Below are 26,156 nucleotides of genomic sequence, written 5' to 3'. Positions count from 1 at the left end.
CTAGAAGAAAATATGAATATAAATATATAAATATACCGTATTTCTCAGACTATAAGACACACCTAGGTTTAGAGGGCAAAGATAAAGGAAAAAAACAATTATACTAAACCTGGCGTGTCCATAGTCCAGGAGCCTCCTATGGACCTTCCCTGCAATTATAGTCCCCCTTTTGCCTTCCTTGTACCTCTTGTGTACCATTTCCTCCTGTGCCCTCTGCCCCCCTTTGTCATCCTGTGTCCTGTTTCTGTGTCATCTGTTCCCCTGTGTCATCCTGTATCCTCTGACCCCTGTGTCATCCTGCATCCTCTGTCCCCCTGTATCCTCCTGCATCCTCTGTCCCCCTGTGTCATCCTGCATCCTCTGTCCCCCCCGCCCCCCTGTGTCATCCTGTATCCTCTGTCCCCTGTCCTCCTTTGTCATCCTGTGTCCTTATTCTGTGTCTGTGTCTTCTGTCCCCCTGTGTCATTCTGTATCCTATGTCCCCCTTTGTCATCCTGTGTCATCTGTCCCTCTGTGTCATCATGCCAACTCCAAAAGATAGGCACCGCACTCCAATGTATTTCAGTGGGCTGTCGCTGCCTTGTCACTTTACTCATGCAATAAAAGTATAAGAGCTTGAAATACATTGGAGTGCGGTGCCTATCTTTTGGAGTTGGCAGTTTGTGGACCCTCAGGTACAAGGGTCAGGATCTGGGCACGCCTCATTGAAACTTTGAAGCCAGGTGTGTGTGCTCCTGGATACTTGTTTGGACCCCTGTGTCATCATGTATCCTCTGCCCCCCTGTCCCCCTTTGTCATCCTGTGTCCTGTTTCTGTGTCATCTGTCCTCCTGTGTCATCCTGTATCCTCTGTCCCCGTCCCCTTTGTCATCCTGTGTCCTGTTTCTGTGTCATCTGTCCCCCTGCCATCCTGTATCCTCTGTCCCCCTTTGTCATCCTGTGTCCTGTTTCTGTGTCATCTGTCCCCCTGTGTCATCCTGTATCCTCTGTCCCCCTTTGTCATCTGTGTCCTGTCCCTGTGTCGTCTGTCCCTGTGTCATCCTGCATCCTCTGCCCCTGTGTGTCCTCTGTCCTCCTGCTGTCATCCAGTATCTGTGTCCTTTTCCCCTGTCCTGCATTCTCCTGTCTCCTCCACCGCGCTGTCCCGTCTTACCCCAGCCTGCTGTCCCTGTCCTCTGTTGCAAAGTCCTTCTACTTGTCCCCTCTGGCGGGCTGGCCCCATCCTCCTGTCCCCTCCGGCGGGCTGTCCCCTGTCCTCCACCGCCCTCTCCACCATCCTTCCACCTGTCCCCTGGGGCGCTGGCCCCCATCCCCTTGTCCCCTCTGGCCTGCTGTTCCCCGTTCTTCATAGTGTACATATGCTGCAACTGGTGAAGTACGATATCTTCAGGGATAGCACAGCCACATCTAGGAATCAGGCGGGGAGCGCTGTCCCAGCCGGCCAATCATAGCTGCTCACAGCTCACTCTTCTTACTGGACCCGGTGGTCTCAACGGCAGGACCAGGCTCGTCATTGGGGCCAATCACAGCACTCCCTGCTACTGAGGAAGTGCTGCGATTGGCCCCAATGACCAGCCTGGTACTGCCGTTGAGACAGTCAGGTCGAAAAAGTGCGTCTTATAGTTTGAAAAATATGGTAAATAGTCTTTTCTTTTGAAAAAGAACTACAACAATCCAAAAGTGTCGTTATATCCTGAACAAGCAGTCATTTCTGCAGCAGTGGCGATCTGGCCATCTGTGTATTTTCAACCTGCTGTTTTATTTCAGAAAGTTTTGTTTTCCAGAAAGGTGAAATCTAAGTTTGGGGACCTCTTGAATTGAAGTCATCAGAAAGTGCTGATGTCACTCCTATGAATATTGAGCCGCAGAGAGGATACAGAAGTTCCAGACTTCTCATCCTACAGCTGGTAAATTACCCGGCGTTCAGATAATGGCGCTGATTGTGCTGACTGTGGCGGTACACAATGCCACGTCTTCTCATTCCCGAGAAAACTGATTATCCTGAGAGGCCGCAGACAGCTGGGATCAGCCAGGACCTCTGCGAAGGAGGAAAGTCATGTCACCGACACATGCTGCTCACACGTCTATTTACTAGGCATTGTCTTTTTATCAGTAACTTTCCTGTCTGCTCAATAAGTAGTAACAACCATTTCACTAAAATATTCAGTCACGTGAAAGTAATTTTCATTTTTATACCTTGCCTAGTTGTCATCAGAGTTAAAGAGCAACCGTAACCCAGGATTGAACTACATCCCAATCAGTAGCAGATACCCTCTTTCCCATGAGAACTATTTACTTTTTCTTGAATAGATCATCAGGGGGAAGTCTATATGGCTGATATTGTGGTGAAACCCCTCCCACTGTGTGATGTCAGGACCAGGGCCAGTTCTAGATCTTTTGCTGCCTGAGGCAAACTTGTGAGGATGCCCCCCCTCCCATTTTGGTATGATTGCACAACACTTGCTTATTTACTCTGCTTTATTTAATGTTCTCACATTACATACTGCAGCTCAATAGGATAGCTCACTGGCTGGCTTTGAGCCTGTGACAAACAAACTGCTCACCCTTGGCCACTCCATTCCTCCTCAGTCAGGACAGCAGTGCCACATTCTCCCTTCTCCTGTGCAAGTCAAATAAAGCACTGCTGCTCTCCTGCCGGCCCCTTCTTCACTCACTGCCAGACTCCTCACACAGCACAACAAGCTGCTTTTTCCCAATGATGACTTCATCACCTCGCTCTCCTCTCACTTCTCCTCCTACTCTGAATGCATGCTGTAAGTGTAAACACAGTACAAATATGCTGCCCCTGTAATCTCTGCGACTGATGCAAATGTTTCACCTTGCTTCATGAGAGAACCGGCCCTGGTCAGGATCAAGGTCCTGACAGTTTGCATTCTGTCAACCATGTTGCTTTGTAGGGGAAAGAAAACGTCTACTTCCTACTGCCTGCGCCAAGTGACATCACAGGACAGGAGTATGCTCGTCCCCCCGCGTCTCCATTCAGCGATGACGCCGGGATGCAGGAGCGAGCTTGCTCCTGTCCTGTGACATCACTACGCGGCCACAGGGGATCAGAACGGACATACTGTGCATGCACGGTGCATTATGTCCGGTTTGGAGTTGGCAAAGTCGCCCAGGACAACAGGAAGGAGCAGAGAAGAGTGGCGGGGGATGGAGGGGAACGGGAGGCGAGGTGCGTATTTGATTATCCCCCGCTACCCAGTACAGGTTCAGTTTATATGCTTTCTCATCTGGTATCTTTTAAGCAATACCAGTTGCCTGGCTGTCCTGCTGATCTTCTGCCTTTTAAGCCCCATCTACACAATAGGATTCTTTGTACGATTCGATTACGATTCTATTTACGATCCAATTTAATCCAACATGTCCGATCGTGATTCGATTCGATTCTGAACAAGCATGCAGCAGATCAGATGTTTCCAACATTATTGTCAGATCTGATAAGATTAGTTGCCTGCTTGTTTCTGGTGTTATTCAGACCCTACTGCAGCCAAATAGATCATCAGGACTGCCAGGCAACTGGTGTTGTTTAAAAAGACATAAACATGGCAGCCCCCATATTCTTCTCACTTCAGTTTTTCTTTAAATGAAATTAATGTGACCCGATATGCATGTTGTATTATATTGATGACAGCTTAAAGGGAAGGTCCAAGCAAAATAAAAAAAATGAGTTTCACTTACCTGGGGCTTCTACCAGCCCCATGCAGCCATCCTGTGCCCTCGTAGTCACTCACTGCTGCTCCAGTCCCCCGCTGGCAGCTTGCTGACCTCAGAGGTCGGCGGGCCGCATTGCGTACATTTTTACGCATTCCCGCTAGTGCAGGAACATTAACACATACATTGAACCAGTAATGCGTAAAAATGTATGTGTTAATGTTCCTGCACTAGCGGGAATGTGTAAAAATGTACGCAATGCGGCCCGCCGACCTCCGAGGTCGGCAAGCTGCCAGCGGGGGACTGGAGCAGCAGTGATTGACTACGAGAGCACAGGATGGCTGCATGGGGCTGGTAGAAGCCCCAGGTAAGTAAAACTCATTTTTTTATTTTGCTTGAACCTTCCCTTTAATGGACAGATCTTCCACAAGGCAGCAGCTGCCTCAGGCCCTTAGGCAGGTTATATGTTCATGAGACCCGGCCACAGCCCCACTCCACTCCAACATCCTAAGGGCCTGCTGTAGTTCTCCTGGAGGCCTACGGGCTATAAGTGCCTCCAGATGCAATGCTGTGTGTAACATGGTGCGTGAGGGTGGTGTCAATTCACTTGTCTGGCTGGGACATTCCTCCCTCTCCCTGTCCAGTGTCGTCGGTCTCCTTTGCCCCGCCCCCTGTTCTCATGACATTGATTTTCAGATGTTGGCAGGAAATAGCGATGCAGATGGATCTCGGGTGAAACCTCAGGAGGTCATGCAAGCCAACTGGAGTGAAGGAGGATGTAGGGATAGTGCTCAGGTGCTCACCTATACAACAGCCAAGAGTCAATTTTCGGCTTCTTTATAGTATATGTTTGCTACGGTATAGCTGAAACTTGGCTATAGTGTAGGTCAGGTTAGGTTAGCGCATGCAGGTCAAATTCTGGACTGCAGGCCACATCTGGACCCAGAACTATCAGTGGTTTCCTCACTGTTCATTGTGTCTGGTCCACTCCAGACCACCAAGGAAACTATATTGGGATGAAGCTTTAGATCACCAGGGAAGCCTTATGGGGAAGGGAGGGGGTAAGCCATAGACACCAGGGAACTGTAAGGGGGGTAACAAGACAACAGGGAAATGTATAGGGGAGGGAGGGGGGTCACTAGACAACAGGGAACTGTTGGCTCAGTCATGTGTCTGTATAAGTAAAATGAATAGAAAAATAATTCCAAACTTTTAAAAAGTTCAACTCTATAAGTAATGTGGTTGTGTCCTACTATGACAACTGCTTGAATCTGGCCTGTTTTATGCTAGAAATGTTCAGTGCAGCCTAAAATGATTCCTGGAAAGCTGATTTATCTTTGACTTTGCAGAAAGAGAACAATTGTGAATAAGGCAGAAGGTGCGAATGTAGAACATTGTTGAGTAAACCCATCTATCTGGTATTGCAGAGCCCACTGCAGTGTGAACATCTCTTCCAACTCTGGCTCCCTCTCTGGCAATGATAACGAAGCCAAACATTGGCCCCTTTACAGAACAGACACACACAGGCCTAGCTATAAATCTGAGTCTTGGCCAGGAACCAGTGGAGACCTTCCAAGGCCTTCCACAGCCAGAATCTGGGCTGAGCACACAGAGGGGAAAGAGAAGGCCTGAGAACAGAATCCCTACCGGATAAGCAAAGATCCACATTCTAATGACATTGCTAATGAATAGGCCATTGTCACAGAAGGTTCCTTATTATGCAGGCCTAGATTTACCTCACAGGAGCCTACAGGCACAGATGTCCTGGCACCTTTTTAGTTCACTTGCCCATCCTAGGTAGCTACAGGTGCCCCTTAGCATTAGGTAGCCAGAGCAATCCTCAGTATTAAGTAGGTAGAGGTGCCCACACATTTAGGTAGCTAGAGGGTGCCCCAGACTGAAGGGAGATCTCATCAGTGGAATGTCGAGAACCGGATGAGTAACCTCTCATTTACACTCTGTTTGGGACATTGCATAGTGAAAGAGGAAGGGAGGCACGAGGGGAGGGGAGTGGGCCGCCTTTCCATTATCATGCGCTTGTAGGCGTGTGCCTACAGTGCCTTACGGTAAATCCAGGACTGTCCTCATGTCATAGATGGAGCTGCTTTGCTTACACTGGTTGGAGGAGAAGTTACCATGAACTGCAGTTCAGATGAATAATAACTGAAGCATCACCTTTGCAAAGCAGATTATCACACACTGTGCCTAGTGTTGGGCGAACAATGTTCGCCACTGTTCGGGTTCTGCAGAACATCACCCTGTTCGGGTGATGTTCGAGTTCGGCCGAACACCTGGTGGTGTTCGGCCAAACTGTTCGGGTTCGCCCGAACGGCTCAATGCCTGGCCGAACAGGGCCCTGTTCGGCCGAATACGGCCCCCCTATGGGGTCGCAGGCATAAGGGGGGAGCAAGCCTAGATCGCGGAGGGGGGTCGGAAATTCCCCCCACCCCCTCCGCTAGCGCTCCCCCCTCTGCCCGCTTCCCCATACAAAAGTTTAAGGAAAGTAAAATAGTACCGGTGGTAGTGGCTGGCAGTGGCACTGTGAAGTGAGTGAGGAGGAGGAGTCCGGAGAGTGACGCGTTGAGGGAGGCCGGGCAGCGGGCGGTTCAGCGGTAGTACCCTTGTGGTACTTCCGCCCTTTCTCTGACCTCACGTCCTCTGCGTGATGACGCATACGAGGGTACGCGTGACGCGTACCCTCGTATGCAGAGGACGTGAGGTCAAAGAAAGGGCGGAAGTACCACAAGGGTACTACCGCTGAACCGCCCGCTGCCCGGCCTCCCTCAACGCGTCACTCTCCGGACTCCTCCTCCTCACTCACTTCACCACCGGTACTATTTTACTTTTCTTAAACTTTTGTATGGGGAAGCGGGCAGAGGGAGGAGCGCTAGCGGAGGGGGTGGGGGAAATTTCCGACCCCCCCCCCCCGCGATCGGGGCATGCTCCCCCCTTATGCCTGCAACCCCATAGGGCCCCCAAAAGCGGGATGTTCGGGGAGTTCGGGGTTCGGCCCGAACATGCCGAACATCGCGGCCATGTTCGGCGAACGTTCCCGAACCCGAACATCCAGGTGTTCGCCCAACACTGTGCCTTCAAAGAGACTCTGGGATGACAAAGCTATTGGGGTTGATTCATAAAAGTGTTAGTAACTAATAAAGTTGAAAACTGATCTGCAAATTGGAATTGTCAGTCCCGTCAAACCCCACCCCTCACCCCAGACTTATATATTTATGATCCATGTCACTGCGTCAAATTCATCTAGCGAAGAATTTACATCTTACATTTTCCACCAAGAGTGCCCTTTGTATCTCACATCTGTGAGTCCTGGAAAATGTCTGTACATTCCTGCAGAAGAGCGCTGTGGGATTTTTGCCTATTGTGAAATGAAAGGGGCATACCGTACTCTCTCTCTCTCTTTTAATTTTTTTTTTTATTAGAGACATGTTACACATTATCAGTGCCAGTCTGTGGCATAAATTCCATTTTAGGGCTGATGCACACCAGAGCGGTTCTTGAGCGTTTTTAAAAACACTAGCTGTTTGAAAACTGCTTGGGTCATGTATTTCAATGGGCTGGTGCACACCAGAGCGGCTCGTTTTTTCCACAAATGCAAACTCGGGGGCTGCAGCATTATTGAGATTTCTGAGGCGTTTCTGCCTCAATATAAAGTATAGGAAAGTGGAAACCCGCTCTGAGAAACGCTAGATCAGAGCGGTTTTCCAGGCGTTTTTGTTACAGAAGCTGTTCAGTAACAGCTTTTACTGTAACAATATTTGTAATCTGCTACACAAAAATACTAAAAAAAACGCTAGGCATGTTAAGAAAACCTCTCTAAACATGCCTAGGAATCGCTCTGAAAATCTGCTTCAAAAATCTCTAGCGTTTTGTGGATCTGCTAGAGGTTTTTGGTGTGCGCTGGCCCTTAGACTAAGATTTGGGTAAATAGTAGGTGACTGTACTTCCTAATTTGCATTGACTACTACTCAAAACCTTGGGCTTCCTCCGGCCCCATGCAGGCCGAAGGCTCCCTTACCATCTTCCCCGGTCGTGAATGAATTTGGCTGTTCTCAAAATTGTGTTCCAGTCCAGAGCCTCCTGATACATTTAACCCATTCGCGTTCCATCATTTTCACGTGAGAAATGTTCACCTCCCATTCATTAGCCTATAACTTTATCACTACTTATCACAATGAACTGATCTATATCTTGTTTTTTCTGCCACCAATTAGGCTTTCTTTGGGGGGTACATTTTGCTAAGAGCCACTTTACTGTAAATGCATTTTAACAGGAAGAATAAGAAAAAATGGAAAAATTCATTATTTCTAAGTTTTCAGCCATTATAGTTTTAAAATAATACATACCTCCATAATTAAAACTCACGTATTGTATTTGCCCATATGTCCCGGTTATTACACCGTTAAAATTATGTCCCTATCACAATGTATGGCGACAATATTTTATTTGGAAATAAAGGTGCATTTTTTCCATTTTGCATCTATCACTATTTACAAGTTTAAAATAAAAAAAATATAGAAATATTTCATCTTTACATTAATATTTAAAAAGTTTAGACCCTTAGGTAAATATTTACATGTTTTTTTTTTTTTATTGTAATGTTTTTTTTTTTATAGTAAACATTTTATTTGGGTAGTTTTGGGAGGGTGGGAGGTAAACAATAGATTTATAATGTAAATGTGTGTTAATTTGTATTTATTTTTACTTTGAGTTTTAGTATTACTTTTTGGCCACAAGATGGCGGCCATGAGTTTGTTTACATGACGTCACTCTAAGCGTAACACACGCTTAGAGTGACGCATCGGGGAGGGAACAGCCAGAAAAAGCACAGCTTCCGAGAGAAGCTGTCGCTTTTTCAGCGGGGGAGAGCAATCAGTGATCGGGCAACATAGCCCGATTCACTGATTGCCTGGCTAACGAACCGCGGACCGGGAGCGCGCATTCACGCGCGCGACCGGCCGCGGGAGCGCGCGGTAGCGCGCATGGTTCCTGGACGTAGTTTCTACGTCCAAGAACCAAAATAGGTTAAGCGAAAGCACGTGCAGGAATCTTTGCATTATTAGATATTGCAAGGCACAAAACCAAATGTTTCAGCATGCATAATGCACCTTGACAAAGAGCACCTGTCTTGGAAGTGGCTGCAGGTAGAGCCTGAGTGACTACGTCTATTTTCGTAATTAAAATAACTTTGTTTCAATAGAAAACCTGAATTTATGTAATTTGCATCGAAACGTGTTATCACGCAATGGGAATTACGCGTATGGAATTGCGAGTTACGGTTTGTATGGCAATTACGGAAATAAGAATTTGCATTATAGCTGCAAAATGTGTGTCCGTACTGAGCAAGGGGTGGGGCAATCAGTGGGGTACAGTGATTCCCAGGGGGGAATCAGTAACCCAGTGTGCCCCAGTGTAGCTCCGTCACTGATCTAATATCTTTATCATATTGCTATTTGTATTTTTTGTCTGCTGCATACATATTTGTGTACCTAACTTCTTATCCAATAACATTTTTGTTGATTGAAAAAAAAATCTACGGTAAGTACATAAGTACCGCTACTTGTTGTTTCAGACACCAGAGCATTTCCAGAGCGCCGTTATCATGGCGACGGGTCGTGTAATTTGCGGGATTGTATCTTTTAGCCAAATATTAACCACTTTATCCACCACTACAGTATATATAGTTACATAGTTACATAGTTACTTTGGTTGAAAAAAGACATACGTCCATCGAGTTCAACCAGTACAAAGTACAACACCAGCCTGCTCCCTCACATATCCCTGTTGATCCAGAGGAAGGCGAAAAAACCCTTACAAGGTAAAAATTCCTTCCCGACTCCAGATGGCAATCAGATAAAATCCCTGGATCAACATCATTGGCATTACCTAGTAATTGTAGCCATGGATGTCATTCAACGCAAGGAAAGCATCTAAGCCCCCTTTAAATGCAGGTATAGAGTTTGCCATAACGACTTCCTGTGGCAATGCATTCCACATCTTAATCACTCTTACTGTAAAGAACCCTTTCCTAAATAAATGGCTAAAACGTTTTTCCTCCATGCGCAGATCATGTCCTCTAGTCCTTTGAGAAGGCCTAGGGACAAAAAGCTCATCCGCCAAGCTATTATATTGCCCTCTGATGTATTTATACATGTTAATTAGATCTCCTCTAAGGCGTCTTTTCTCTAGACTAAATAAACCCAGTTTATCTAACCTTTCTTGGTAAGTGAGACCTTCCATCCCACGTATCAATTTTGTTGCTCGTCTCTGCACCTGCTCTAGAACTGCAATATCTTTTTTGTAATGTGGTGCCCAGAACTGAATTCCATATTCCAGATGTGGCCTTACTAGAGAGTTAAACAGGGGCAATATTATGCTAGCATCTCGAGTTTTTATTTCCCTTTTAATGCATCCCAAAATTTTGTTAGCTTTAGCTGCAGCGGCTTGGCATTGAGTACGATTATTTAACTTGTTGTCGATGAGTACTCCTAAGTCCTTCTCCAAGTTTGATGTCCCCAACTGTATCCCATTTATTTTGTATGGTGTTAGACCATTGGTACGACCAAAATGCATGACTTTACATTTGTCAACATTGAATTTCATCTGCCATGTATGTGCCCATATAGCCATCCTATCCAGATCCTGTTGCAATATAACACTATCTTCCTTAGAGTTGATGATTCTGCACAATTTTGTATCATCTGCAAAAATAGCAACATTGCTCACTACTGTATCCACTAGGTCATTAATAAATAAATTGAAGAGCACTGGACCCAGTACAGACCCCTGTGGGGTCTACGTCATCTGACTTCATCTAAGCCACGAGTCAGTAGATATAAGTCGTGTAGCTGAACCACAGCTGTGCACAATTCTAAGTATTGTGATAAGCGGTAAGAATAGCCAAACAAAATGTGTGTTTTTTTATCTACAGTAGCGCTTTTTATTTTTAAACTGGAATTAGTAAAACTGAGAAACAATGTGTTTTTTCTATTTTTTTCCTTGTTTTTCCATAAAAATTCATAAAAAATAAAATTTTTCGAGGGAAAAAGTGGCATACAATGAAAGCCTAGTTTGTCTTGAAAAAAACAATATATATTTCATTTCTGTGTCATAAGTAGGATTAAAGTTATTTCTGATTAAATAAGGACATAGCTAAAGTGTCAAAACTGCTCTGGTCCTTAAAGTGAACCTCCGGACTAAAAATCTACTCAGCAGAACTGAAAAGGCTTGGTGTTTCTTTAACAGTTTCACAGCATCAGAACTTTGTTTTTCTTACCAAAGCATCATTTTTAGCTGCATTTTTATCTAAGCTCCACCCATCAAAAAAAAAAAGCCCGAGCTTTTTTTCCCTGATGCTGTGCAGAGCATAATGGGATTTCCTATGTTGTTATTCACGTTGCCTAGCAACTGGGAGAGGTGATCAGGACACAGGACAGTTGGAAATGTGTCTCATGCTCCCTGTCACCTCCTTTCAACCAAAAAGATGGCTGCCATCATGAAATCAAACATTTGTCTGTTCTTTTAAAACAGGGTGGGTAAGAGATTATATTACCTATCTATTTTAATTAACATAACTAATGTAACTTAATGACAGTATGTTTGTTTAGGCTGGAGTTCCTCTTTAAGTGGGAAACAAGGTCTGGATGTGAAGTGGTTAAACAATCAGCAAATGGCAAATTACTTTTTTATACTTTTAATGAAATCTTTCCATTTATCCTTCGGCGGGGAGGAAAAGGAAAAAAAAAGTGGCAATTTAGCTTCCACAGATGGTCTGCAAAGAACTTTAAACTCCCATAAAAGCATTAACAATACCATACACTTGAAAATGTTAGCGGCGTCGAGCGACAGGTCGTTAAGCTCGTCAGAAAAGGGATGAGTGATCTCCCAGCCACCAGAGCCCAGAACGCACTTTATCCCATCGCTGACATTTCCGAATGATAGGTAATAATGGCGCTCAACGTATAAAATTCTTTTACAGCGACATGAGCAAGGGGCCATATTTCTACCATCATCACTTTGGGACGATGGGAATTATCAGGGAAAAAAGTGAGCTGTGACAATCTCCCGGTCTCCGCTGAACAATGTTTTCCGAGAGCGCGCTGACATTCTCTTATTTCGGTGACGGATCAATAGATGACGGATGAGAAGGCAAAGAAATGGAAAGTTGAGACTAACAGAACTTCAGGTGCTTCTAAATATCATCAGGTCTTCCCGGGATATGGCTGGGAGGGGGACTGGTGGATACCACTGTCTGTCAAAAGTTTATCGAATGCTCATGCTAATATTAATTAATACTAATTGCACACTACATTGCGTTCCAAATTATTATGTACATTATACTTTTTTTAGATTTTCCTAAATAGTCCATGCAAGTAGCAGCCAGTATAAATTTTGAGTCATCAACCATTAGGGCTCGTTCACACTAGAGCGTTTTGCCGTGATTTCGGTAAAAAACCCTCAAACGCTAGCGCCTTTTAAAAGCGCTAGTGTAATGAAACCCTATGGGCCCGTTCTTACTTGGGCGATTTGCACTAATCGCCGCAAATTGCCCAAAAGCGCGAAATGCAAATGCGTCGCCTGCACCATTTTCAGGCGATTTCCCGGCAATCGCGTTTCAGTGCTATAGAAGCGTTAAACGCCATTGCAGCAAAATCGCCACAGTGTTCAGTGATTTTTCCACGTGAAATCGTGGAAAAATCACTCCTGCAAAACGCCGGCTAAAATTACTGACGTTTTGAAAACGCAAGTGTGAATGGGCCCTCAGGGCGTTTTTGCCCTTTTTTCAAGCGTAGGCGATTTTCAAATTCTCCCTAAAAACGCTTGTGCAATGATTCCCTACGAGAGAGTTTACATCTGAGCGGTTCGTTTACGTTCTGCTCAGCAAAGCGGTGCCTGTACCATTTTTGAGGTGATTCCGCCTCAATTGAAGGTATAGGAAAAATGCAAAACGCTCACAAATTCGCTTTGTGTAGCGATTGCGTTTGCGTTTTTAAGAATAAATACATTATATTTATTGTTTTCCGGGTCAAAGAGTTCACTTCCTGACTTGTGACAGGGAGTGAATTAAAAAAACGCTTTGGAAAAGCGCTTAGAAAAGCGCTTTTAACAAAAACCCACCCATGCGTCGGGAATCACAAAAAAAATAATTGCATCAAAAAACGCCCAACGCGAACGCTATGTGAACAAGGCCTTAGAGTATAATTTGAATTTTACCTAACAAACCTCCAAAGGATAATAGTATGTTTTTTTTTCCACCACTTCATCCATCTGGACCATGAAGAATTGCACTGCACTTATCAGTAAACAAGGCAGTTCGAAAATTAGTCTTCTTGTAGTTCTGGGCCCACTGCAGCTGTTTCTGCTTGTGAGAATTGGTTAGGGGTGGTTGAATAGAAGGTTTATGGACTAAAATCCTCTGGAGAATCCTGCACTTGGATGTTTGCGGTACTCCGGAGGTACCAGCAGCTGCAAATATGTGTTTGCTGCTTTGTAATGGCATTTTAGCAGCTGTTCTCTTAATCTGATGTATTTGTTTGGCAGAAACCTTCCTCATTTTGCCTTTATTAGCATGAACCCTTGTGTGCTCTGAATAAACCACAAATCAACAGTACAGCAATGATCATGCTTAAAGAGAGTCTGAAGCCAAATTAAATACTTCTATTTACCTGCTAATTATCTTAAGCAATATGAGCAGTGCTGAAACGCTGAATACCCGCAGCAGAATGACGTCTTTATACCCCCCAAATCCCGGGGAACTTTTCCACGACTTTCCAGGTTGTGGATTTTGCTGCCCAGCCTCCAAGTAATTTAGATTTTCAAGTAATCGAAAGCAACTGTAAAGTTGCTGTTCACACGCCCAACAAAAATCACCTGAAACAGAAGACCAACTTATTTAAATATGATGTCATGCATGATGCGCCCATTCAGTAGAACAATGCCGCTCAAACAACATTGAACACACATGGCCAACTGCCTGAGTTGATCCACAGGATGGATCGGGCAAAATAACCAATGTCAGTCACTTATCTTTGTTGTTTGGCTACATATTTATAGACAATTGTCGTAAAATCTGTTGCAAACGACTTCAGTTTAGCTTTTCAAACGACTTCAGTTTAGCTTGTCATACATTGTCAACAAGTATACATTCTTATATAATTTGGAGTGTGTTTTCAGTAGCCTTTTACACTTAAAGGGAACCAGAGACGAAGCACCCTTGTGTATTTTACCATATATATCAGTGAGAACATTAGAGAAAACACTTACCATGCTCTCTTTTTCATCCTCACTGCTAAAAGTGTCTGTTATCAGCTGTGATAAGAATCCCGGACTGAGCATTCAGTCTGGCTTTGCAGGGAATAATTATAGCTGAGTCATTATAGCAGAGCCACAAGGGGGCAGGCTTGGGCTTGAAAAGACACCCGAGAAGACAGACTCAGCTATAATATTTTCCTAGCAAAGCTAGACTGAGTGCTTAGTTGGGGAGTCTTATCAGAGGTGATAACAGTCAGATTAAACAGAGAACAATGAAACAGAGAGCAGATAAGGTGTTTACTGTCATGTTCCCACTGATTTATAATGTAAAATACAAGAGGGTGCTTCCTCTCTGGTTCTCTTTAATGCATTGGTATGCATTAGTACCCATTAGTATGCGTTGGTACGCGTTTTTTCGATAGCAGTGCATTGTGAAAAAGCTCATCAGTTAAAACGCGTATAATGGAACTTGAGCCATAGGAAAACATGAGCATTATTTTGAAAATCAGTTGTCTTTCAGTTATAACTGAGATCAACTGATTAAGTACAAAAGGGCCTTAGCCATAATTATAAAATGTACAGTATATACTGTATATCTAATGTGGCTATAGCTCATTTAGCAGTTGCTTATTACTCAAGTAACGGTACTTATCCGTTAGCCGGGCGCATCCTCTTGGTGGCGACAAAACTCCACCAGAGTTACATCTTTCCCTACTATCCATGTCGGCCTGGAGGGGGAATAGTAATTAGCGTCACCTGCCGGATGCGCCCGACTAACGAATAAGTACCCAAGTAACTTATAGTCTAGATATTGTATTGTAGCTTGCATACCAAATGTTTTTATAAAAGACTAGAGGTCAAGGAGAGAATGTCTGCACAGATATGTGCACATATAGTCCAGATATAGTACATCTTGTAGCTTGTGTACTCAGTGCTAGCTCCAAGTCAAGGTCAGGCTGGAAAGCGTGTATCTTCCCAATGCGAATGTCTAGTGGTGACCACTAATGATACAATCTTTTTCATCCAATCTTACCACATCTATGTAATATAAGGGACTGCTTAAAGGGAAGGTTCAAGCAAAATAAAAAAATGAGTTTCACTTACCTGGGGCTTTTACCAGCTCCATGCAGCCATCCTGTGTCCTCGCAGTCACTCACTGCTGCTCCAGTCCCCCGCTGGCAGCTTGCCAACCTCGGACTGGTAAATTTTTACGCATTGAACCAGCAATGCGTAAAAATGTATGTGTTAATGTTCCTGCACTAGCGGGAATGCGTAAAAATGTACGCAATGCGTCCCGCCGACCTCCGAGGTCGGCAAGCTGCCAGCGGGGGGCTGGAGCAGCAGTGAGAGACTACGAGGGCACAGGATGGCTGCATGGGGCTGGTAGAAGCCCCAGGTAAGTGAAACTCATTTTTTTATTTTGCTTGGACCTTCCCTTTAAATGATTCATTCAATATATATTTACTCAATTGTACCCTTATACTACATAGATTTGGTAAAATTGGGTAAAAAAATATTGGATTATAAGTGACCACCTTTAGGCCCCATCCTCCACCTGCTCCCCTGTGCCTCCAGTGTCCCCCTACTGCCCCTTGTGCTCCCCTATGCTCTGCCTGCTCCCCTGTGCCTCTAGTGTCCTCCTACTCTCCCCCTGTGATGCCCTGTCCTCTGCCTGCTCCCCTGTGCCTCCAGGGTCCCCCTACTACCCCTTGTGCTCCCCTATGCTCTGCCTGCTCCCCTGGGCCTCCAGTGTCCCCCTACTCTCCCCCTGTGATGCCTTGTCCTCCGCCTGCTCCCCTGTGCCTCCAGTGTCCCCCTACTGTCTCCCTGTACTCCCCTATCCTCCGCCTGCTCCCCTGTGCCTCCAATGTCCCCCTACTGTCTCCCTGTACTCCCCTATCCTCCACCTGCTCCCCTGTGCCTCCAGTGTCCCCCTACTGCCCCTTGTGCTCCCCTATGCTCTGCCTGCTCCCCTGGGCCTCCAGTGTCCCCCTACTCTCCCCCTGTGATGCCCTGTCCTCCGCCTGGTCCCCTGGGCCTCCAGTGTCCCCCTACTCTCCCCCTGTGATGCCCTGTCCTCCGCCTGCTCCCCTGTGCCTCCAGTGTCCACCTACTCTCCCCCTGTGATGCCCTGTCCTCCGCCTGCTCCTCTGTGCCTCCAGTGTCCACCTACTGTCTCCCTGTACTCCCCTATCCTCCGCCTGCTCCCCTGTGCCTCTAGTGTCCACCTACTTTCTCCCTGTACTCCCCTATCCTCCGCCTGCTCCCCTGTGCCTCCAGTGTCCCCCTACTGTCTTCCTGTACTCCCCTATCCTCCGCCTGCTCCCCTGTGCCTCCAGTGTCCCCCTACTCTCCCCCTGTGATGCCCTGTCCTCCGCCTGCTCCCCTGTGCCTCCAGTGTCCCCCTACTGTCTCCCTGTACTCCCCTGTCCCTCCAGAGTCCCCCTACTGTCTCTCCCTGTACTCCCCTATCCTCCGCCTGCTCCCCTGTGCCTCCAGTGTCCCCCTACTCTCCCCCTGTGATGCCGTGTTCTCCGCCTGCTCCCCTGTGCCTCGAGTGTCCCCCTACTGTCTCCCTGTACTCCCCTGTCCATCCAGAGTCCCCCTACTGTCTCCCTGTACTCTCCTCTCCTCCGCCTGCTCCCCTGTGCCTCCAGTGTCCCCTACTCTCCCTCTGTGATGCACTGTCCTCCGCCTGCTCCCCTGTCCCTCCAGTGTCCCCCTACTATCTCCCTGTACTCCCCTATCCTCCGCCTGCTCCCCTGTGTCTCCAGTGTCCCCCTACTGTCTCCCTGTACTCCCCTATCCTCCGACTGCTCCCCTGTGCCTCCAGTGACCCCCTACTGTCCCCCTGTCCTCCTCCTGCTCCCCTTTGCCTCCAGTGTCCCCCTAGTATCGCCCTGTGATGCCCTGTCCTCCACCTGCTCCCCTGTGCTCCCAGTTTCTCCCCACTCTCTCCCAGTGCTCCCCCATACACCTCCTCTCTTTCTTTTGTCCTTGGAGCTCTCGTGTGATGTCACATGAGTGCCGCAGGTAGTTGAGGCCAGAGGAAGTGCACACCCGCAATGTGCAGTTTTCTATTCCATCCCTATGTGTTACCCTGCACCGCTCAGCGTGAGGGAAGTAGTGGGGTGGGGTCTCCTATGACAACTCAAGATTTTTGTTGCTCATTTTTCAGTAGCAAAGCAGCCTGACCAGAGTATGAGTGGACCACCCTGTTTTCTTCATTACATTTTGTATAAAATACTCAGCTTTGTTTCCTACGTATATGGTAAGCTCTCTAGCTGTCTTAGGAACCATGGTGCTCTCAGGACCTCTGTAAATACCAGCCCTTACAGTCATCTTTTAGACTCATGTTAGACTTAGAATAGGGAATGTGAGCCTTTACAGCATCCAGAGAACTTCCTCTGCAGCAATTTCACTGAAATGCTTGTTTATTGGACTTTCTATTCCCTCTTCAGCTCAGCTCATCAGCCAGTGAGGGCGAGAAGGCCTGAGGCGGTCCTCCCCAGATGGATGGCCCTACTTCCTGTCTGACAAGGTGTCTGCAGACTCCAGAGGGAGCCATCAATGGGTAAGGGATGGAGATCATGTGACCTGCCAGGCAATTGAACCTGTAAGTTATATTTCTGTTAAAAATCAATATATCAGCCCCTTCTAATGACTGCAGTGAGAACAGCCCGACAGTCGCTCACACTTCTCTCCAGTCTCCGGATGTCTGATTGGCTGGACCTGTCAGACGATCGTATTTATTGTATTAGTGGGAAATGATGAATCAGCCTCAGAAATGCATCTTAAAGCAAACCTGTGGAAAAAAAAAATTATGATATAATGAATTGTGTAGTTGTAAGGCTTGGTGATATAATTTGAGGAGTCAGCGTGTATGCCCAGGCTATAAGTCTCGCTCTTCACCTAGCTATCCCTGCCTGACACACCACTAACTGACACCTAAACTGTCCTTGCCTGGCACACTGCTAGCTGGCCCTAATTAGGACTTCGGCCTAGTGCACACCGGAGCGTTTCCGCTGCGGTTTGCGATCTGCTTGCGGGTGCGGATCTGCTAGGGTAATGTATTTCAATGGGCTGGTGCACACCAGAGCGGGAGGCGTTTTGCAGAAACGCATACTCCCGGGCTGCAGCAGATTTTGGATTGCAGATGCGTTTCTGCCTCAATGTTAAGTATAGGAAAACCGCAAACCGCTCTGAAAAACGGCACTTCAGAGCGGTTTGCCAGGCGGTTTTTGTTACAGTAGCTGTTCAGTAACAGCTTTACTGTAACAATACATGAAATCTACTACACCAAAACCGCTACACAAAACCGCAAAACGCTAGCTGAAACGCTGCAGAAAAAGAAGAAAAAGCGTTTCAAAATCTGCTAGCATTTTGCGGATCTGCTAGCGGTTTTTGGTGTGCACCAGGCCTTCAAGGGAACCAGAGGCAAAGCACCCTCGTGTATTTTACCATATATATCAGTGGGAACATTAGAGAAAACACCTACCTTGCTTTCTGTTTCTTCTGCTCTGCACAACTTACTTCTAATCAGCCCTGATAAAATCCCAGACTGAGCATTCAGTCTGGCTTTTTTCAGGAATACTTATAGCTCAGTCTGTCTTCTCTCATGTCTTTTCAAGTCCAAGCCTGCCTCCTGCTGGCTCTGCTCAGGAATCATATCTGAGTCATTATAGCAAAGCCAGACTAAATGCTCAGTCGGGATTTGATCTTGTTTGATAAAAAACAAGCTGTGCAGTGCAGAATGAAACAGAAAGCATGGTCGATGTTTTCTCTAATGTTCCCACTGATCTATATGGTAAAATACATGAGGGTGCTTCATCTCTAGGTTAACTTTAAGAGAGTAAGGCATACAAGCTGACAGAGAAGGCAGATATACCACCAGAGGCCTCTACTGAGGCTAGTAACACAGTTCCGCAGTATCACATACACAGTCCAGGCAGAGCAATCCAAGTATATAATCTTCATGCAAAACTATTCACCAGCAATAGCAATTTGATCAGAGTCATGAAACAGTTCCAGCAGACTTGCATGCAGCATAGCAACAGACGACAATAGATGTAAGTATGGCACAGTTCCTTAAGTCTGCATGCAAGATTATGTGAACAGTCAACAGAAGTCCCAGATAATATATAACAAGTTATGCAAGAGTATATGCACACTGTTAACTGACTGATAAAGAGAGTAGACCTTATACTTATCGTCCAGAGTTAGTGGCATACAGGGATATCCAATAACAGTCCAAGGTCGGTCCAGGCGGCAGGCAAGGAATGTCCAGTAACTTAGCAGAGGTCGGTCCAGGCAGCAAACAAGAGAAGTCCAGTAACTAGCAGAGGTCGGTCCAGGCAGCAAGCAAAGAGTTATCCAGGAATCAAGCAGAAGTTAAACACAACAGAGTCCAATACAATCCGAGGTTGAAGTCCAGAATATCAAACAATGATCAGAGTTTGCACCCAGCAACTAGCCAAAGCTATGCTTATCACGGGCGGAGACTGGGAGCACTCTGCACATTTAAATATCAATCATTCTTCAATCAGTGGCCGGCCACCTTCCGCACAACCAATCACACAGCAAGGCCCTGTCAGGAAGAGATCAGCTGACCCCGCTCCAATCAGCTGAGCAGGTCAGCTGACTATTGTTTACTCTTGCGGAGGACGTACTTCGCTATTCTACACATACAATTCAGTGGCCCGTATGCAATTCACTTTTTCTCCTGAGTTTTCTTCTAGGTGATATTTTCAAACTTGTTAATAAAGTGTATATTTTAAACCAGCACCAAGCAAGGAAATAATCGAAATCATTTTGATAGTACATTTTCACCAACTTTTGGGTACTTTTTTCAATTGTAAAATGCTAAATAGTTCTTTAAAAGAGAAGATGGGGCCTGGGGGTGCACTATAAGGACACAGAGGCTGGGCATTGTATGCCGAATGTGCCTCTGTGCCCCAATATTGATGGCAGAAACCCACCTCGAGTTCTCCGTAAGGACTGGAGACTGCTGGTACAGTAAAATGCCACCTCCCGACAAATCACTGCACATACCCACCGCTCTCGCTGGCCACGACCCTGCCCCATCGCCGCATGCTCCTCTGTCTGCCGTCTCTATGGGCTCGATTCACAAAGCGGTGCTAACCCAGTTAGAGACTTTAGGCGTGATAACCATTGCACCATGCTAGTGAAAAGCCAGTTTAGGCGTGATAAGTTTAGGCGTGATAAATTTAGGTGTGATAAGTTTAGGCATGCTTAGTTTAGATAAGTGTAGATAGCGTGCAAAGTCCCACACGCAAAGCAGCGCCATTAAACTCTATGCGAAGTGCACCAGACTTTGCTAGCGCAAAACTTTTGATCAGCTGTGCACTGCGGTGCTAACGCAGTTGGTGCTTAAACTTATCATGCCTAAACTTATCACAACTTATCATGCCTAAACTGAGTTTAGATGTGAGAAAGGGCTTTTCACCAGGGTGCTAACTGTTAGCACCGCTTTGTGAATCAGGCCCTATGACTGCAGAGTGCTGACAGCCAGTCAAGAGCCTCTTTCATTGGCTCCTGACGCTGTCTATCAATGGGAGCCAATGTGATTGGCTCTCCATGATCATGCGGTCAGGAGCCAATTCAAGTGGTTCCTGATCTGCTTACAGAGCTATGCCGTCCGACAGCAGAGTGAGCAAATTGCTGCTGGTTCAAATCGGTGAGATTGGCGGTAACGGCATGGACGCATCATTCATCAGGACGTTTAATCTACGTCCAGTCAGAGCGGCAGCACCACCTGCTGGACTTAAATTCACACTGCATTGGCAGGGCCAGTTGTTAACTTTTTGCTGCCTGAGGCAAACTTGTAAGGATGTTCCCCTCCACGATTTGGAATGATCGCACAGCACCCGACAATTTAGTTTGCTTCATTTAATGTTCTCACATGACATGCAGCTGCTCAACACAATAGCCCACTGGCTGGCTGTGAGTCTGTGACTAACAAACTGCTCACCCTCAGCCACTCCATTCCTCCCCAGTCAGGACAGCAGTGCCACCTCCTCCCTTCAGCTATGCAAGTCAAATGAAACACTGCTGCTCTTCTGCCTATCTAACCTATACTGGGGGCAACTATACTGGCTACCTATACTGGAGGCACATACCTGACTAACCTATACTCGGGGCAACTATACTGGGGCACCTATGTCTGGCTACCTATACTGGGGGAACCTATACTGAGAGCAATTAGACCTGGCTCCCCTATACTGCCGACACCTATTCCTGGCTCCGTGGGGGAGGGGGGGGGGGGGAATTTTTATCACCCTCGCCCTGGGTGCATTTTAGTCTAGAAACTGCCCTGGCTGCAGTATATATATGGATGGTGGAGGATGCTGCAGTGTATATGTGGATGGTGGAGGATGCTGCAGTGTATATGTGGATGGTGGAGGATGCTGCAGTGTATATGTGGATGGTGGAGGATGCTGCAGTATATATATGGATGGTGGAGGATGCTGCAGTATATATGTGGATGGTGGAGGATGCTGCAGTATATATATGGATGGTGGAGGATGCTGCAGTATATATATGGATGGTGGAGGGATGCTGCAGTATATATATGGATGTTGGAGGATGCTGCAGTGTATATGTGGATGGTGGAGGATGCTGTAGTGTATATGTGGATGGCGGAGGATGCTGCAGTGTATATGTGGATGGTGGAGGATGCTGCAGTGTATATGTGGATGGTGGAGGATGCTGCAGTATATATATGGATGGTGGAGGATGCTGCAGTGTACATGTGGATGGTGGAGGATGCTGCAGTGTATATGTGGATGGCGGAGGATGCTGCAGTGTATATGTGGATGGTGGAGGATGCTGCAGTGTATATGTGGATGGTGGAGGATGCTGCAGTATATATATGGATGGTGGAGGGATGCTGCAGTATATATATGGATGGTGGAGGATGCTGCAGTGTATATGTGGATGGTGGAGGATGCTGCAGTGTATATGTGGATGGCGGAGGATGCTGCAGTGTATATGTGGATGGTGGAGGATGCTGCAGTGTATATGTGGATGGTGGAGGATGCTACAGTATATATATGGATGGTGGAGGATGCTGCAGTATATATATGGATGGTGGAGGGATGCTGCAGTATATATATGGATGGTGGAGGATGCTGCAGTGTATATGTGGATGGTGGAGGATGCTGCAGTGTATATGTGGATGGCGGAGGATGATGCAGTGTATATGTGGATGGTGGAGGATGCTGCAGTGTATATGTGGATGGCGGAGGATGCTGCAGTGTATATGTGGATGATGCTGCAGTATATATGTGGATAGTGGAGGGATGCTGCAGTATATATGTGGATGGTGGAGGATGCTGCAGTGTATATGTGGATGGTGGAGGATGCTGCAGTATATATATGGATGGCGGAGGATGCTGCAGTATATATGTGGATGGCGGAGGATGCTGCAGTATATATGTGGATGGCGGAGGATGCTGCAGTATATATGTGGATGGTGGAGGATGCTGCAGTATATATATGGATGGCGGAGGATGCTGCAGTATATATGTGGATGGCGGAGGATACTGCAGTATATATATGGATGGTGGAGGGATGCTGCAGTATATATGTGGATGGCGGAGGATACTGCAGTATATATATGGATGGTGGAGGGATGCTGCAGTGTATATGTGGATGGTGGAGGATGCTGCAGTATATATGTGGATGGTGGAGGATGCTGCAGTATATATATGGATGGCGGAGGATGCTGCAGTATATATGTGGATGGCGGAGGATACTGCAGTATATATATGGATGGTGGAGGGTTGCTGCAGTATATATGTGGATGGCGGAGGATACCGCAGTATATATATGGATGGTGGAAGGATGCTGCAGTATATATGTGGATGGTGGAGGATGCTGCAGTGCATATGTGGATGGTGGAGGGATGCTGCAGTGTATATGTGGATGGTGGAGGATGCTGCAGCGTATATGTGGATGGTGGAGGGATGCTGCAGTGTATATGTGGATTGTGGAGGGATGCTGCAGTGTATATGTGGATGGCGGAGGATGCTGCAGTATATATGTGGATGGTGGAGGATGCTGCAGTATATATATGGATGGTGGAGGATGCTGCAGTATATATGTGGATGGTGGAGGATGCTGCAGTATATATATGGATGGTGGAGGATGCTGCAGTATATATGTGGATGGTGGAGGATGCTGTAGTATATATATGGATGGTGGAGGATGCTGCAGTATATATGTGGATGGTGGAGGATGCTGCAGTATATATGTGGATGGTGGAGGATGCTGCAGTATATATATGGATGGTGGAGGATGCTGCAGTGTATATGTGGATGGCGGAGGATGCTGCAGTGTATATGTGGATGGCGGAGGATGCTGCAGTATATATATGGATGGTGGAGGATGCTGCAGTATATATGTGGATGGCGGAGGATGCTGCAGTATATATGTGGATGGTGGAGGATGCTGCAGTATATATATGGATGGCGGAGGATGCTGCAGTATATATGTGGATGGCGGAGGATACTGCAGTATATATATGGATGGTGGAGGGATGCTGCAGTATATATGTGGATGGCGGAGGATGCTGCAGTGTATATGTGGATGGTGGAGGATGCTGCAGTATATATGTGGATGGTGGAGGATGCTGCAGTATATATATGGATGGTGGAGGGATGCTGCAGTATATATGTGGATGGCGGAGGATACCGCAGTATATATATGGATGGTGGAGGGATGCTGCAGTATATATGTGGATGGTGGAGGATGCTGCAGTGCATATGTGGATGGTGGAGGGATGCTGCAGTGTATATGTGGATGGTGGAGGATGCTGCAGCGTATATGTGGATGGTGGAGGGATGCTGCAGTGTATATGTGGATTGTGGAGGGATGCTGCAGTGTATATGTGGATGGCGGAGGATGCTGCAGTATATATGTGGATGGTGGAGGATGCTGCAGTATATATATGGATGGTGGAGGATGCTGCAGTATATATGTGGATGGTGGAGGATGCTGCAGTATATATGTGGATGGTGGAGGATGCTGCAGTATATATGTGGATGGTGGAGGATGCTGCAGTATATATATGGATGGTGGAGGATGCTGCAGTATATATGTGGATAGTGGAGGATGCTGCAGTATATATATGGATGGTGGAGGATGCTGCAGTGTATATGTGGATGGCGGAGGATGCTGCAGTGTATATGTGGATGGCCGAGGATGCTGCAGTATATATATGGATGGTGGAGGATGCTGCAGTGTATATGTGGATGGCGGAGGATGCTGCAGTGTATATGTGGATGGTGGAGGATGCTGCAGTGTATATGTGGATGGCGGAGGATGATGCAGTGTATATGTGGATGGCGGAGGATGCTGTAGTATATATATGGATGGCGGAGGATGCTGCGGTATATATATGGATGGTGGAGGATGCTGCAGTATATATATGGATGGTGTAGGATGCTGCAGTGTATATGTGGATGGCCGAGGATGTTGCAGTATATATATGGATGGCGGAGGATGCTGCGGTATATATATGGATGGTGGAGGATGCTGCAGTATATATGTGGATGGCGGAGGATGCTGCAGTATATATGTGGATGGTGGAGGATGCTGCAGTATATATATGGATGGTGGAGGATGCTGCAGTATATATGTGGATGGCGGAGGATGCTGCGGTATATATATGGATGGTGGAGGATGCTGCAGTATATATGTGGATGGCGGAGGATGCTGCAGTATATATATGGATGGCGGAGGATGCTGCAGTATATATGTGGATGGCGGAGGATGCTGCAGTGTATATGTGGATGGTGGAGGATGCTGCAGTGTATATGTGGATGGTGGAGGATGCTGCAGTGTATATGTGGATGGTGGAGGATGCTGCAGTGTATATGTGGATGGTGGAGTATGCTGCAGTGTATATGTGGATGGTGGAGGATGCTGCAGTGTATATGTGGATGGTGGAGGATGCTGCAGTGTATATGTGGATGGTGGAGGATGCTGCAGTATATATGTGGATAGTGGAGGATGCTGCAGTGTATATGTGGATAGAGGAGGGATGCTGCAGTGTATATGTGGATGGTGGAGGGATGCTGCAGTGTATATGTGGATGGTGGAGGGATGCTGCAGTGTATATGTGGATGGTGGAGGATGCTGCAGTGTATATGTGGATGGTGGAGGGATGCTGCAGTGTATATGTGGATGGTGGAGGATGCTGCAGTATATATGTGGATAGTGGAGGATGCTGCAGTGTATATGTGGATAGAGGAGGGATGCTGCAGTGTATATGTGGATGGTGGAGGGATGCTGCAGTGTATATGTGGATGGTGGAGGGATGCTGCAGTGTATATGTGGATGGTGGAGGATGCTGCAGTATATATGTGGATAGTGGAGGATGCTGCAGTGTATATGTGGATAGAGGAGGATGCTGCAGTGTATATGTGGGTGGTGAAGGTGCACTGCAGCGTATATTTGCAGCGCAGGGATATCACAGTGTATATATAGATAGTCAATTTACCCTGTGATGTATATGTAGGACTTGGTGTATGCCTTGTTTGGTCCTAGTATAGCCAGTCTATGTAGCCGATGAGTGTTTTCTCTCCTTGAACTCTGCGGATCTGCAGTGAGGCTCCAGCCCTGAATAGCCCAATGTCAGCTACGGCCTTGTCAGGAGAAAAAGGCAATTCACATGAAGAATGAAGCGGAGGCTTGCCAAGCTCTGCTCTGCTCTCTGCATGAATCTACACCCACTTCTGTCTGCCAGAATCCCTCAATCCTCAGAAACAGCACCGAAAATCAGCATCACATGTTCTCTCGGCGAGCTGATACAGACAGCCTGCAGACCTGTGCATTAGGAACCACATATGTTTCATGATTCTCTATGCAGAGGTGCTTGGCAATAGGGGATGCAGAGATTGCAGCTGCATCAGGGCCCCGAGATCTGACATTTTTTGGTGCTGCCTGTCATGTTAATAATTACCACCTCTATATGTGCTGTGAATAGAAGTAAACATTAACAAACCTTTTCCCTCTTCACTGGGGCGCCTGGGTCTGTAGCTATGCCACCGTTTATACATAGTGATGGCGAAAACATTTCGCCGGTGGACAGTTCCTGGCGAACTGGGGCTGTTCGCCGCAAGCATTTAATGCAAGCTTTGCAAAAGCCTGCATTCACATCTTTGAGTTTGCCTCAGGTTGCAAAAAGTCTAGAGC

General features: G+C 46.7%; 1 long non-coding RNA gene across 1 annotated transcript in view; it reads left to right on the top strand.

Annotated features, from left to right (window-relative positions):
- The first annotated feature begins 3,141 nt into the window (after nt 1-3,141).
- Nucleotides 3,142-26,156, top strand: part of LOC137532088 (uncharacterized) — a 58,259-nt gene continuing 35,244 nt past the window's right edge. The window contains exons 1-2 of the long non-coding RNA XR_011023849.1: nt 3,142-3,192; nt 17,399-17,511. This is a non-coding gene — a long non-coding RNA (uncharacterized lncRNA). The remainder of the gene's footprint in view (nt 3,193-17,398; nt 17,512-26,156) is intronic.

The sequence above is a fragment of the Hyperolius riggenbachi genome, chromosome 9 (genome assembly GCF_040937935.1).
Source record: "Hyperolius riggenbachi isolate aHypRig1 chromosome 9, aHypRig1.pri, whole genome shotgun sequence".
Lineage (NCBI taxonomy): Eukaryota > Metazoa > Chordata > Amphibia > Anura > Hyperoliidae > Hyperolius > Hyperolius riggenbachi.
This window is presented reverse-complemented; position numbering and strand designations above follow the sequence as displayed.